Genomic DNA, 17,263 nt, shown 5'->3' with positions numbered 1-17,263 from the left:
AATACTTTTATGAATATTACACTGCAGTACGGATGGCATCGTGATAATCCTTTTATGAATATTACACTGCAGTGTGACTTACAATATCACAATACTTGTATGAATATTACACTGTGGTATGAACTACAGCGTCACAATATTTTTATGAATATTACACTGCAGTACAGATGGCAGCATCACAATACTTGTATGAATATTACACTGGGGTATGGCCAGCAGTGTCACAGTGCTTATAGGGATACACTGGGGGAGAGGGTTTGGCCTGCAGCATCACAGTGCTTATAATATGGATACACTGGGGTACAGCACAAAATCTACTCTTTAACTATTATTTTAACTTCTTCTTTTTTACTTTTATTGACAGCCTGTGGATGAACAGTACACCCTGGATTGCACACTCCATGATGGACAGCACAGAACACCCCTGGATTGGACAACACAGCCCCCTGGACAGGGCACAGCGCACTCCTGGATGGTTAAACTGTGCTGTTTGAATGTGCGGTTTGCAATTCACCACTTTTTAAACTACAGCATGTTTTTCATTTCAAAGATCTATTTTGAGCTCTTTGGTGTTTATAACACCCCAGGATGAGCAACACAGTGCCTTGAGCAAAGCACAGCTCACCCCTGAACACCCCTGGATTGGCAACACAGCCCACTGGACGAAGCACAGCACACCCCTGCAAACCCCTGGATGTAGAATACAGCCCATTGGATAGAGCACAACACACCCCTGTATTGGACAACAAATCCCCCCTGGACAGAGTACAGCAGTGACAACACAGCCCGGGACTCAGCAAGGAAATGGTGCCGATCACAGTTGGAAGGGACTTGTATACAATCCAAAATCTGCAAGAATCCGATTCAGGATTGATGATATTTTGCCTTGTTTTCGGATCTGAGTAAGGTGGGAATATCAAAGCTGGACTCAAATCTGACTCAGAGTTTCCATGTTTGGGCGGCCCCGGTTCTCTGAGTAGAAACATTCCATCAGGTTTACAATAGATAATGCATCCTATCCTACACAAAAAAAATTAAATGTATAGGGGCCGCTGCAGCTAGCAGAAAAGAATGCTATTGATAATGATGTACTTTCCTTGTTACCGCCATGGCCGAAATAGCTTATTTGGTGACAGACAAATTTAGAGCAAAATTCTAAGTCTGGCCACCCCTGTATCTACAAGAATAGATACATTTTGTTCTTCACTTAAGTCACTAGTCAATTTCACTGGCAGTAACTTACGGGTTTGGCCCAGACCTCATTGGGTTTCTCGGTTAGCCAACGTGACGCCGGTTGCCGATGTGTGGATATGTACCTGGCAAACAGTGTACAATGCATAATGATGCACTTTATCTCATGCATAACTACACATATCTACTATTACATGACTACACATTTGGGTTGTGTAATCTTGCCCCATACACTGGCAGGCAGTCATAAAACGACAGCACCACCAGTCACGAGGCATTCAGAGCTCACTGACTGGCAGCCAATCAGCAGTTGTGGCTCCTGATTGGCTGCCAATCCAAGAGCTCTGATAGGCTAGCAACCAGCACCAGATTCAAATTGCGCTGGTGCTGGCTGTCCACAACTGCCTGCTGGTGCACCAACTGTAATTAACTGATTGCCTGGCCACAAATCCACACCTGTTTGCTGCTGATTATACACAGAGGGAGGCAAGAGGCTGCTGGAGGGCATGGGGAGGTGAGTTACTGGGGGGCATAATGTGTAAGGGGCACTACTATTGTGTGGCATGTGTTATATGGGATACTACTACTATGTGGTATAATCTGCAAAGAGCATTACTTTGTGGTATAATGTGTAAGGGGCAATACTGAGTAGTGTAAGGGGCACTACTATGTGGTATAATGTATAAGTGGCACTACTGTTGCATGGCATAATGTTTATAAATGGTACTACTGTGTGGCATAACCTGATTGGTCTCAGTGTGGCATAAACTGAATGGGCTCTGTGCCGCATAACAAAAAATGGGCTCTGGGTGTGGGAAAATGTCTGTGTTTATTTACCTCTGGAGGGGCCCTTTTAACATTTTTCTATGTGGCCCATAAAATTCTAATTCTGTCTTTGCATGCAAACATAGAGGCTCTGGATTTAATACAGACTTGCATGAGTCATCACATTTCCTCAGACTAAGGTTAAAAGGATACTTTTGTAATTTTCTCAAAGGTTTATGGCAGACTGCCAATTTCCACTGGAGCCAGCCCTAGAACCTGTGTAATTTAAGATTGTCCCCATTTTAAAGAATTGTGTGACAGTGTGTGGCCTTGACAATGTTCAAACCTAGGAAAAACCTAATCCTGGTCAAACTACACCACCATGACAAATTTGGTGGTGCTAGGTCCAAAACACTGGCCATGCATAAAAGACAAACAGACACGTTTTCTCACTTACCTGGAGCCCTTTATAGATAAAAAATAGTGTATTTGCTCAAATTATTTAAAAGACTGGAATACAGTCCAAATGTATTTACCATGCTCAGCAAATTAGCGCAGAAAGTCATCAGCATCAGTCAAGAACAGAAGCATATCATCCACTTACAAAGATATGGTATCCTCCATAGAGAATTGTTCTAAAAAATTTACTAAATTTGCAACACATTTTTAACTAGAGATAATGTGGTGACTCATACATCTTATTTTTTTAATCAATCTGCTCCTGTCCCACCTTTCCACACTTAAATGTGGAAGGGTGGCACTTGGGCAGTGCAAACACCCTGCTGTAGTGCAGATCTGCCAGCCAGGAGCACTTTCATGCCACCTCTGCTCTCCTAGTCGACAATTCTATGGACTTTACAAGCATGGTCTAAAATAGGATGACCTCCACTGGAGTCAGTGAATGGTCATAATTGGCACTCTTGGCCTTAAAATGGTTACACCTATGGTACATGCCCAGCAAATGCAACCCGGACGGAAATGCCAGAGTGAAAAGGGGTAGGGAAGACAATGTCTAAACAGTCACCTAGATGGAAAGATATTTTAATTAATCAAAATCACTCAATCATTCTGGTATACTTCAGTTGCATAAAGGTGGGCTATATGGGCTATATTTTTTTGGTGAATTTTGAAATATTTGCAGCTCTGCAGTGCAGCTATTCATTTTTTTGGCTTCATAAGCCTAGCCAGGAATCCTATGCTTTTAAAGTTGAATATTTTATTTGTTTTAAAAATATGTTGCAAATTAGTAATAGATTAAAGCAATAATAAAAATGTTGGTCTATTAAAGAAAAAACATCCCCAATGCCCCAATGATAAATTGTAATTTTCAGAATCAAGCAATTTAATTAAATTAACTGACAAATCAATCCATCCTTCTTTTTCTTTCCTGCTTTCCACTACATACATAATCCATCTCCCTCTAACCTCTGATCTAGTTCTTGATTAATGAAAACATTCCTGGTTCAACTTTCTATGGGGCCGTATAGTTTATTAAACTGTCATCCTGTGTGCCACTGCAGTGCAACTCTGTTTCTTAGATGTGCCATGTTTGAAGTTGAACTGTCACATGTTTTTCCACCCACTGCTCTGGCTTATCTTAGACAGTCAGCTAACTTGGTGCAACCTTTTGGCCTAAACTGGGTAAAAACAATCTTGTGAGCTGTGAAGTGGTCAAAATTGACTGAAAATGACTGAAAATTAATGTTTGTGATGTTTATAGTACATTAGAAAACAAAACAGGCCCAAATTATATGACTTTAACTGTTTTATTATTTTTTGCAAAAATAAATAAAATACAGATCCAAAACCAAAACACATGAAGGGGATGTTTTGTCTTATTTTGGGAACCATATTTGGGGGAAGGACACATACTGTGACTCAGTTCTACTCTGAAACCCCAAATTCAGTACTATGGGACATCTCAGAATCTGAAATTTTCATCTCTATAAAACAGAATGATGACATAGTATAAACCAGACACAAAAACTGCCAACACAAAAAAAGTACGGGGGGGGGGGAATAATCTCTAAAATACACACACATCTCATAAACTGTGTGTGCAAATATGCTATTTTTCCCTAGATTAATTTACCCGCAGAAGCCCCTTACTCTTTTTGAATCTGCTTGCTATGTTTTATTGTGATGTAACTTTTAAATAATACCCCTAAGACATAGCTAATGCAGTAGCAGAACAAATTTTTTATTAAATGTATCATGCTGTAAGAAATGTAAACAGAAGTCAAAAAAGTATTCAAAGGAAGAAGATCAGCAATTGTGTTTTTCTTTCATTTCAATTGCTGATAGAAAGTAGTTGTAAAATATTCAAGCATTTATTATAACTTGGGATGTGTGCCGACCTTCGTGTTTTGGTTTTGGTTTTAGATCTGTATCTCTTTCAAAGTTTTGGATCTGGATTTGGTTTTACAAAACCACACTTGCGTGTTTTTGTTTTGGTTTTGGATCTGTATTTTTTTAAGAAAAAATATTACAGACAGCCAAAACCACATAATTTGGACCTGTTTTTATTCCTACAGTATTATCAACCTTACTAACATTCATTTTCAGGCATTTGCAGACATTTTAAATCACCTCACAGCTAACAAAAATTGATTTCACTATTTTTCACTAATATAGGATAAAGGTTGCATCGGGCTGCAGTGGCAAATGCAGGATTTCTTGAGGGGGGTTTCCCAATTGCTTGATTTTAGAGTAAGTGTGGCCTGTCCCTGAAGAGGGCATAATTAGCACTTATCCAGCTTTAATATGTTACATACAAAGTATATTGTGTTGCATAATTCCAGCATATACAGGACCAGCAATCACAGTAAGCCATTAAATACGGCAGTATGGCCTTCCTGTCTGATCAGAATGTTTTTCTTCAGATGTGGGCACCATTCCTGAGCATCGGAGCAAGTCCGGGCGTCTGAGGGAGCAGCAGAAGAACTTAGCACTGCCCTGGACATATATGTACATATTGGTCTCCTTATGTACTGGATAGTTTATTATTATACAGTATTAATTATTAACCCTATTGATGGTTTATAGCAGTGCACCCCTAACAATGCATGTTTTCCACATCTCCTAGTTGGTGCACAGGTATATTTATTACTGGCTGACACATTTTAAGAGATCCACAGTTGGTGCTAATCATTTCATTTTGTGATGCTGAGAAGAACATGCAGCACTAGTAATATTCTATTATATTACTATTTCTGTTGTGGCCATGGTGTGTGCTGGGGAGGGGGATTTCCAGGCAGATGGAAACCCCCCCCTGCGTTTGCCTATGCACTGGCTAGCTAAAGTAAGTGATCAAATTAACTCTCTCTTGCTTGGCACAAATGCACAGCAGTTTAAAAATACAGGACTGTCACAACACCGTGCCCAGCTTGCGCTCAGATACGCCAACCTGATGTAGGTGGGTGGTTGTGACGTGGGTTTTACTTAAGCTGCCACCATGAAGAGTATTAAAATAGCACTCTTACATTTGCCAGACACATAAATCTCACTTAAACTCACAGTGATTTCACAAATATAGCATGGGCCTCTACAGGCACGTGAATTCAATAAAGCACATAGATAACGCTGATAAAGTTTTAGTATTTATTGAGAAATATCTCCAGGGTTAAATTGCAAGAAAAATAGGTAAATAAACAAGACATATATATATATAGTAATAATAATAAATGCACAGATTGATTACAGATAAAAAAAGTAAAGGTTAGAAAGTCAGAATCCTTAGGTATCTTGCGCTGAAGTCTTAGAGAATCTGTGTGGAGGGAGACCACCATAGACCGACATGGGGAGCACTTCTTCGCTCTCAGCTATCCCTAGAAGTGAACCCATAGCATTGTGTATAGTTCCATGACTTGCTCATCCCCCAGCAGCCCCCCTCCCCTCAGCAGCCCCCACCCTTTCCAGGCTCAAAAGTAAAGTCCTTTGTTCTCCCAGGTTCTTGTGTAAATGCAACTAATTCCATGTTCAGATATATTCAGTACAAGATTCTACACTAAGACCTTAGATCGCGATCGAGCACATCATGTGACCGGCGAGTCACACGTGACACAACAAGCACACAACCCGGAAGCAGCAGGGAGCTGAGGACACCGCACACGAATCAGGAAGAGGAGATGGAGCACGGGAGGAGGAGGGATCCAGCCACATGCAGCATCAGGGCAAGTGAGTCTCCGTACGGAGGGGGACGCGGATAGAGATCGGGCACGGTTGACTCCAGCCTTTCCCCTCCAGTGACAGGGTACCGCCAGGCTCTTCATCCTGAGTGCGGGATAGTTCTTTGGATTAGACCTATCACCCGCTCGGGAACTAGCCGACTGTACCCAGTCCGGAGTCCCTGCACTGACCTACTGTGTGGTTTTTCTCCTACCCGGGCAGAAGACCAAGCACACCTGCAACAGGCAATACCAACATCCTATTAGACTTGGTGCTTAGTCCATTCATTAACAATAGTATCACATCATCAGCGGGACGCCGCTCCCCTACTGGACACAGTACACCTTTATCATCGATCAATAGGGTCTTATTACCCATAGCATTGTACTAACAAACGATCTGAGCACAGAATATTTGTGGTTGCTACCAGCAACACTATATAGCATCACTTGCGTTTGTCCTATGGATATAGTAGGCAATACTTCATGCTATACTCATTGTTATATGTTATTACACTGTATATCCTATAGTAAAGTTTTTTATCCAATCTACCATGATTGATATTTATTTGTGCACATCATCCTGATCTATTTTTATTGAATCCCACTGTACTCTCTCACACCTTCATTGGTTGAGTGCCGATTGTATCCCCCCCCATTTTATGATAGTGATGTAGCGTGCCTGGGCCAGCTGATCCAGGAAGTCATCTATCGTAGGCATGGGGTATGCATCGAACACTGTGGCCTTATTCAACCTCCTGTAATCAACACAAAATCGGGTACCTTCACATTTCTTGGGAACCAGGACCACAGGGGCCGCCCATGAACTATGAGACCTCTGAATCACCCCTAGCTGCAGCATCTCATCAATCTCCCTTTTCATGGATGCTAACACTTCTGGGGAGGTGCGGTAGGCTGCCTGTCGCAATGGGGTTTGGGTGCTAGTGTTAACATGATGTGTCACTAGGTGTGTCTTGCCAGGCTTCCCTGTAAAATGTGCCTGATATGGGTGTTGGGTGTCAGCTAGCTGACCTAGCTGTACTGCAGACAGCGTCTCACCTTGGTAAGCATCTGTCAGAGACCCTCCTTCCTGCCAGGTCTAACAGGGGGTCAGGTTCGTGCTCATTCTCAGGCAAGCTACACACTACTGCAACACACGCTTCCCTGTCATGGTACGCCTTCAGCATTTTAATGTGGTATATTTTCTGTCTTTTACGGCCTGCCTCCTGCTCTACTACATAATCTACATCATGGATGCGCTGTATTATGGAGTAGGGGCCTTGCCAGGCATCCTGCAACTTGTTCCTCCTACAGCGGGTTTAGGACCAGAACCTTCTGCCCTACCTCAAGTATGTGCTCTCTCGCATGGCGATCATACCACCTCTTCTGTTTTGCCTGCGCAGCTTTCAGGTTATCCTGTGTCATTCCCATCAGAGATTGCAGCTTCTCCCTGAACTGTACCACATAGGGCACCAGTGACTGCTCAGAAGTTACCAGCTTACCCTCCCATTATTACCTGATCCGTGATCAGATCTAAAGGGCCACGCACATGGCGCCCATATAAGAGTTCAAAGGGTGAAAATCCAGTGGATTCCTGTAGCACCTCACGGTATGCAAAGAGGAAGTGCGGCAGGAACCTCTCCCAGTCTCTTCCCTGGGACTCCACAAAGGTCCACAACATTTGTACTATTTAGTCTCCACCAGTCCGTTTCATTTGCGGGTGGTATGGCGTCATAATGAGGTGATCCACGTGCATCTTTTTACAGAGGCTCTGCATAAGGTTTGACATGAACTGGGTACCTTGGTCCATTAACATCTCTTTTGGGAACCCCACCCTAGAAAATATGGCAATAAGGGCATCAGCAACTTTATCTGCCCAGATGGATGACAGAGCCACTGCTTCTGGATACCATGTGGCATAATCTACCACCGTCAAAATATATTCCTTCCCAGAGCTACTGGGAATAGCTAGGGCCCCCACAATGTCTACAGCAACCTGCTCAAAGGGTTCTGAGACAACTGGCAAGGGCATTAAGGGCGCCCTTTTTACATTACCCGACTTTCCTACCACCTGGCATGCATGACATGAACGACAGTAGTTAGCTATGTCTGTCATCATGCCAGGCCAATAAAAATTGTGTCTTAGCCAGGCCTTGGTTCTGGACACACCCAAATGTCCTGCCAGGGAAATTTCATGAGCCACCTTCAATAAACCATCCCTGTAAGACTCTGGCACAATAAATTGCTTTTCAATAATTACATTGGAATGCTCAGTGCTGACATTGTGCGCCCTATACAAAAAACATTTTCCCAAAATATCTGATTTGAGTCCCCTTCTTTACACATATGATTAGCCTGAACCCTTATTGACTCCAGCGTTGGGTCTATGTTTAGATATACTTTAAACACAGTCTGGTCAGTGGAGGGCAGTGGACTGGGAGGCTGCCCCCCTCCTCTGCTCTCACAGGAGAGAAGGGGAGGGGGGAAGGGGGATTGCCATCCAGTGAACGGTCCTCCACCCCTGCAGGGGTGGAGGACCGTTCACTGCTGAAGGACCGTTCAGTGCTGTTGCCTCTGCATCTGCAGGGGCTAACAAACACTCTTCCCTTCATCCAGCACTGCGTGTAGTCACTGTGGCAACAGCTGTAAAATTATTAGCTAACTGTACAGTACTCGGTTCTATGCTAGAACATTCAGAATCACACATTTCAATCTCTGTCCTGCAAAGTTGAAAAGCGTTATTCCCTGCAGTATCATCAGTACATATTGACACTTTAGTACATATCGGTATTGGTGTAAGCTGGGGAGAAACATTATTGACAGGCAAGTTTACATCAGGGGCCACATATTGGTAAGTCACATATGTAGCAGACATCTTCCCCAAATCTGTCCCCAATAAGACCATGGCAGGCAGGTCCACAAGTACCCCAACATCACGGATTTCACAACCTGCCCCCCAGTCTAAATAAACCCTGGCTAGGGGTACCGCAGAGTGTACTCCGCCCACCCCCTGTACAGCCATTGTTCTCCCCGGTAAAATGTTCTCAGGGTGCACCAAATCTGGGTGTATCAGAGTCACATCAGCCCCGGAATCATGCATGCCAATGGTTACCTTGTCACAGACTTGTACTGCTTGAAGATTGTCCCGTGGTCGCTCCTGGAGTCCCCCAGCATACAGGACTGTTGACACAGTCTTCAATGCTTAGCCTACGACAGGAAGGGACTTTGATTGCCTCTTGGAGGGACAATTGGCACTGATGTGCCCCACCCGGTTGCAATTAAAACACCTGCAGGCATCGCCCAAAACAGGTTTGCCCACCACACCCCCAAACGGTGCAGCCACAGCTGGTTTCATTGAAGAGGCAAATGTGGGGAGCCCTCCAGGACTCCTCTCCTTCCAGGCTGACTGCCCAGACATCCCAAATGACTTCTTTGCTGCTGGAGCCCTGGTCGCGATGTACTTATCAGCCAGGCTGGCAGCTTCTTGCGATGACTTAGGGTCAGGGTCCATGACCCATTCTTTCACATCTGTAGGGCACAGTGTGAGGAACTGCTCCTGCAGGATGAAATCTTTCAGATTATCAAAGTCAGTCACTTTCAATCCGTCAATCCACTGATACATCGTGGTTGCCAAGTGCGCTAACAACCCTGTATATATGTGTCAGACGGCGCTCTGAGTCTCTGAATTTCTGACGATAAGTTTCTGAGGTGAGGTTGAATCGCTTTAGCAGCGCCTCCTTAATGGCGCGGTAATCACCATCCAGCCCTGGAGGAAGGTCAGCAAATGCTTCCAGCACTTTCCCTCTCAGTCTCGGTGTTAAATAGCTGGCCCATTCACTGGGTTCCAGCGCAAATTGTTGGCAAGTCCTTTCAAATCCCCTCAGGAATGTATCGAGGTCGCCGTCTTTCTCCAACACAAGGAATTGGTTGTGCCGGGGCTTTTTCCTACCCGGGTCACAGGTGGTGTTCTGGCTGCGGAGTCTGGCCAGCTCCAGTTGGAACATGCGTTCAGCCTGGTGCTCTGCAGCCTGCCGTCGCTTGGTACTGCTGCACCAACAGCATGGCTCTTGCCTGGTCCATGTCCTTCATATGCCTTATAGCAGTTTGAAGGAAACTCCTTAGGGCAGACTCACTTGATCCAGCAGAGGTGTCCGATCCCCATTGGGCATCTGTGGTAAGGTCCAGGACAGACTGAGCTTCTGTAGCAGGGTTGGACATTGTCTGGCTCCTTTCAGCAGCAAGGTTCTGATCAGCCTCCTTGAGTGCTTGGACCAGTCGATCTCTGCTCTGGCCAGTCCAGCCAATGTTCCTCTGCATGCACAGGACTGCCAGTTATTATTATTATTATTATCCTTTATTTATTTGGCACCACAAGTGTTCCGCAGTGCCTTACAAAGTACATAAACAAATAATTTGACTACTGACTTACAGTAAAAAATAGGACAAGGACAAGGATAATATACATTGATACATAAGTGACCATAACACCTAGATATGCAACAGAGCATAAGCAACCAAGTGTTAGGTGCCCTGGTGGGGGGTAAGAAGTAGGTGAAAGTAAAGTAAGGAGAAGCACAAGAGGGTAGAGGCCCTGCTCATAAGAGCTTACATTCTAAAGGGGAGGGGCAGTCAAACAGATGTGACAAAGATGGGGTAAACGGAGGAAGGAGCATGTTGCAGTAAGTTAGGATGGGAGCTGGAAGGCTTTGATGAAGTTGTGGGTCTTGAGAGCCCGTTTGAAGGATTGTAAAGAGGAGGAGAGTCTGATAGGGAGAGGGAGAGAGTTCCAAAGGTCAGGGGCAGCATGGGCAAAATCTTGGAGGCGGGAGTGGGAGGAAGTAATCAGTTGGCATGAGAGGCGACGTGCATTGGTTGAGCAAAGCGGGTGGCCAGGAGAGTGGAGGGAGATCAGAGATGTAAATGGGAGAGGAATTGGTGAGGGCTTTGTAAGCAAGTGTGAGAACCTCGAATTGGGTTCTAAAAGGGAAGGGGAGCCAGTTCATCCCCTTTTAACTGCTGGTACTCCATGATCATTCTGGACCACAAACTTTTGTCAAAGAAAAAGATAGAAAAAGAAAAACAAGAGAGAGGGAGGAAACAGAGATCAACAGTGCACAGTATGTCTTTTTAAAATTTTAACCCTGGGCGTACTCTCTGGCGAATTAGGGTGCTGACTTTCTGAGAAGCACACACCGCTAATTCACTTAAGCTCTTATGATAAAAACAAAAATATCAAATCCCACCACTTGCCACCAGTTTGTCACGACACCATGCCCAACTTGCGCTCAGATATGCCAACCTGACGTAGCTGGGTACGCCAACCTGACGTAGCTGGGTGGTTGTGACATGGGTTTTACTTAAGCTGCCACCACGAAGAGTATTAAAATAGCGCTCTTACATTCACCAGACACATAAATCTCACTTAAACTCACAGTGATTACACAAATATAGCGTGGGCCTCTACAGGAACATGAATTCATTAGAACACAGAGATAACACTGATAAAGTTTTAGTATTTATTGAGAAATATCTCCAGGGTTAAATTACAAGAAAAATAGGTAAATAAACAAGACATATATATAGTAATAATAATAAATGCACAGATTGATTACAGATAAGTAAAGGTTAGAAAGTCAGAATCCTAAGGTATCTTACGCTGAAGTCTTTGAGAATCTGTGTGGAGAGAGACCACCATAGACCGACATTTGGAGCACTTCTTCGCTCTCAGCTATCCCTAGAAGTGAACCCGTAGCATTGTGTACTGCTGAGCATTATAGTTCCATGACTTGCTCATCCCCCAGCAGCCCCCCTCTACCTCAGCAGCCCCCACCCTTCCCAGGCTCAAAAGTAAAGTCCTTTGTTCTCCCAGGTTCTTGTGTAAATGCAAAATAGCACAGCTACAAGACCTGATACTAATATACTTTCCTGGAGCCTTTAGGGTAGTTTATTATAAGAAGACTGCTAGCATGAGGTGTTACAAATGACCCTTCTAGCAGCCTGTGTGACTGCACTGCTCCTTGAGCAGGGCCACCTAGTGTGTGAGCAGATATTACCTCCCTGAAGCTTTTCTTCAAAGGCTAGGTGTCACGTGGCCATGCTCTGATTAGCTAAAGCAATCCAATTTTGACATACTGTATCCATTCATGGCAAGCAGCCATTCCTGAAATATATACTTTAGGGAATTATGATTATACACACACATTATACATAGCACACAAAACTACTTAAAGTCATGACACAGGCTTTTGATGAATCGCCGTAACCCATGGTGATGGTCACAAGGACATCTATGAAACATTACCACATAGCAGTGGCAGACAGGATGGCAGTTTAATGAATTATAATAATGACAGTCGGCAATGCCTCAAATTGTGCAAAATGTAAAGAAAAGAGGTGCAAGATGGAATTGTCATTGGACCCTTCCAGTCATTCTTATGTGGGATATTAAAAGGACATGCACAGTTTAAAAAACCAAGCACTTTATCGACAAGGACTGACACTTTTGTGGCTAAAGTCCTTGGTTTGTTTGGGCCCCCACAAAACATTTTTTGGAAGGACTACCTCCAATCTTTAAGAAGAAGGTTGATGATGAGGGTGTTGGTGGTGGAGATCGCATGTGCTGGTCCAAACTGCTGGTAGCTTATACTGGACTGCTTGTTATTAATTTATAAATTATTATAATTTTGTTAAACAAATTGTATGAACTCACTGCAAATGATGTAACAGGGAGGAGGTGCCTAGGTGGTTAATGTCCCTTCCTCTGCTAACTTTGGCTTTACAAATGGTACAGATGTCTGTACAACTGTAGTCAGAATTTAGATTAAAATAATTCCAACCCAAGATGTGGTTTTTCTGTCTTTCTTTTTTTCACAAGTAACCACTAGTGGCTGATTTACGCAAACAGCATCCTCATCATCACATGCTCATTAGCATAAGATATGACACAAATTTCCCCCTCATCCTCCTTTTGCACTTGCTCCACACTATCATCCTCATTTTCTATTATTTAACCATCTAATACTAGCACAGCCATCATTGCGTCAGTGATCCGCTGTGCAACTGGGTGACAGCTATTATACTTACTTCCTCTATAAAAGGATTGTTTAATAGTCACTTGTTTTTTTAATTACTACTAATAATAATCTTCTTGGTCCCTTTTTGGGATGAAGATCCACCACCAGCAGCAGCAGGTGTAGCACTCAAGTATCCTGTTGAGGAAACATGGATAGGAGAGGAGTCAGTCATGCTTATGAAATTGGAAGCAGCAGGACTACTTCTTATCATGATTGAGGATGTTGATGATGCAGGTGTTAATGGTAGAGATTGCAGGTGCTTGGATCTAACAGAGAGAAGGGAGCAGCTAGGTGACGCTGGATTGATAGTTTTGTTTTATGCCAAAGTTACAAAATTTTGTAAACACTTTGGAATTTGATCAATGCACTGCAAGTGATGTAACAGGGAGGAGGTTTCTAGATGGTTAAGGGCCTTACCTCTACTCATTCACTCTTGCTTGGCAAACACTACAGATGGCATGACAACTTTTCTGCTTTGGCATGACGAATAGCTTTTTCATACAACGGGCAACAACTAATACCTGATTTATACAAACAACATCATAAACATCCTCATCATCAACATACTCTTCATCATTAATAGCACCAAATGCAGAAATATCCTCCTCATCCTTTAGGTGCAATTCCACAGAAGCATCCTCGATTTCTACATAAGCATGTTGACTTTTCCTGCTTATCCGCACATTTGCTGAGAGCACACAAATGGTGCAAGTAGGATACTCTTCAAGTTCAGTATTAGAAAGGTCAGGCTCACACATGGCAACTGCAGACAAACCTGGACTCTCCTTGGGGATCTGTGACATTTCTGAGCACACAGTTTGTTTATGTGCCTTAGCAATTTAATTTTTTTTGGCACTTCTACAGGGAGAAGGGCTTACATCATCATAATATGCATAACTACTAGTCATAAAAAAGGCCAAGGCCTTATTCTTTCCTTGCTACTTTGTGTAGTAAATGGCATATTGCCAATTTGTTGTTTCACTGCTGCTAACTTAGCTTTAATTTTTATTCTTTAACACTGTAAAAGATTGCTTGTTTGATTTTAAATGCCCTGTCTTAAGCCCTTGGGCATTGGCATTCTTAGATGATTTTATCAGCCTTGCATCATCATCATGACTGCTGTCAGCAGCTGAAAGACTTGTACAGTATGTGGTTCCTGCTCTCCTCTCATTTGATCATCCTCCATATCAACAAACTTACAATGTGGTCTGACCAGCAGTGTCACCGATCAATATTTTTTTTACACTGAAGAACAGCACCCCTGGACGAGGCTGCAGCCCCTTGTTGAGCAACACAGACAGCACCCCTTCTTTATGGACAACAAAGCACCCCTGCCGAGTGTGAACAGACCACCTGCAGAGTCACAAATACAAGTAAAATAAACTGCGGTCTAGGTGGCAGTGTCACCAAACAATAATAGCACAGCTAAGTTTCTAATGCACACACACAAAACAATATATATTTTATTTTTTGTGGATTGATAATATTAATTTTATTTCACTTTTATTTTTTTAACAATAGGGAAGAGCACCCCTGAAAGAGGTAGCAGCCCCTTGTTGAACAACACAGACAGCACCCCTTCTTTATGGACAACAAAGCACCCCTGCATGTGTGGACAGACCAACTGCAGAGTCACAAATACATGGACGATAAACTACAGCAGTGTCACTGAACAACAATAGTGCAGCTAGGTTGCTAATGCACACACATAAAAAAAGAAAGAAAAAAAGCACCTTTATTTTTTTACACTGGGGAAAAGCACCCCCCCCCCTTGACAACACAGCACCCCTTTATGGAGTGGAGCCCTAGCCTGATGGACAAGCCAACAACACAGTAGCAGCACAAGTTAATTGACAGGACAAGTAACACAGGAGCTGTAACACCCACTGAAGGAAGCCCCCTTTTATATAATGCAGCCTAGGCCCATTTATGGACAACAAAGCAGCAGCCTTCAGCCCCCAACTGGAAATACACACTGAATGATTGACTGTGACTACATGTCTGCTAGCTTCTCTCTCCACAGTCGGTATGAAAATGACACAGATCACGGGGACCTTTATATAATCCAAAACCCACGAGAATCCGACTTTGGGAAGATGATGTTTTGCCTCATTTTAAGATTCGAGTCACATGAGAAAACCTGAGCCGGTCTTGGATCCAACTCGGAATTGCAATTGTGGAGGGGTCCGGTTCTCGTAGAACCGGACCCGCTCATCTCTAATTATAATGAGGTAGTCAATTCAATTAGACAAAAGGGGGAAGTTGCCATTGTATCATCATGAAAATGCCACCAATTGCACTTGCAACTCCCCCCCTTGAGGCCATATGGGGCTGCAACAAAAATCCACAAGTCCAGAGCTATAATAAGTGATGCATATACTGTAGCCACACTTTCTCTTGGCACGGCAGTGTTTCTGGAATGATTATAGGATAAAACTCCAAACATACAAATAATTTAAAATAACTAATTAGTTAAAATAATACAAAACAATAAAATTTATCAAACATTTATAAAAATAATTGAAAATTGAAAATAGGTGATGGAAAATAGGGGTAGGTAAGAAAGGGGGAAGGTGTCCCCTCTAATAACTGCATGTTTTACTGGACACTCTGCTTCTTCAGATAGTGTGAGGAAAATGAGGTCTTCTGGGGTTATATAGGAGAGTAATACCAGGAGTATGAACAGATCTGGCAGCAGTGGCTGAACTCCCAGAGAAAACGGAGTCATTTGCCACCAGGCGCCAGCCCTGAAGGGGGCACATGGCTCCATTGTCACCTGGCCATTCTGGGGCCACCTGCTGCTAAGAAACAGAGGAGCATCAGAGTGCTGATGAGCAGCGGCATTCCTTCTTCATGACCTGCTGCAGTGCTGCTGCCAGAGTGTGCTCTATGGTCACAGATGTCACATAGCATGTGACAGCCATGAGCCGCCTAAGCCTACCCAACTGAGGAGCTGGCCTGGGACTCCAAGACACCCACCACTTACCCTGCAGGGGGGCGGCTCGAAGATTTCCTCTTCCCGGCTGGTAGCAGGCACATCCAGGCTGCTGCTGCCTCCATATCTGTTCTGATGCTATTCGCTACTGTGGTTACATCGGTGAGGGAATAAGAGCTGACCTGGAGTCACCTTCTGCACGGCTCTGTATCTGCTGCCCCTGCTACCAGGGCACAGGCTGAGGACACCCGCAGTCCCTGGTCACCTGCCTCCTCTTAGCCTGTGCTGCTCATCAGTGGCCATTGGCCAGCACTCTGCCATGGCATTTTTGAGGATATGAGACCAGCTCCAGGTGGGCAGCTCCAAGGTGGACTGGTCAAGGACAACTACAAAATTGTCCCCTCTACAACAGAGTTCTACAATACGGTCAGTAGCAGCCATGATGCACTCCATGCCCTAACCTTTCCTTTACTATTATCATAGATACTTCCAGCCCATGGCACAGCTGTCGTGGGTATTAAGGTACTATTTTTTTTGGTATTAAGAGTATTTTAGTACTGACCTACTTTTAGCCAACGGCTGTTTCTGCTCTTCTGTATATAAGAACTGCTTCTAGTGACACAAAAAGTCACATCTCTGTTGTGGTATGTGCTGGATCAATATTTCTGTGTTATTGCTATAGCTTTTGTACAACTTCATAGACCCATTGGAAATAAATATAACAGCGGTAGTAGCCAATTTTATAATTTAGAGATCCCCATGTTTCTAGTTCTGTATGGATGAAACTACTTTATGATTTTTAAATGTGTAACTATATATGATTACAGCAGTACCTTACCTGGAAAGGACTTAGGTACACACCACACAGTACAATACATTGCGCCATCCGAAATTGTTAGGCGATGCAGTGGATGACGGCATGATGTGTAGTTCAATACTGCTTTTTGCAGCATGGTGTTGTTTTTCACATCTTCCCAAATGCTGTGCTGCCCCAAAGAAGATGGGACAATGTGATGAATGAGCGCTGGGCATGCCCTATTGGGCCTACTATACAATATGCAATCTGCAGTACCCTTCATGGATAGTACTTAGGTACACAGCACACGATGTGTGTACCCAGCCATGGTACAATA

This window comes from Taudactylus pleione, unplaced genomic scaffold (genome assembly GCF_031769625.1).
Source record: "Taudactylus pleione unplaced genomic scaffold, aTauple2 ptg000318l, whole genome shotgun sequence".
Taxonomy (NCBI): domain Eukaryota; kingdom Metazoa; phylum Chordata; class Amphibia; order Anura; family Myobatrachidae; genus Taudactylus; species Taudactylus pleione.
Note: the sequence above shows the minus strand (reverse complement) of the source record.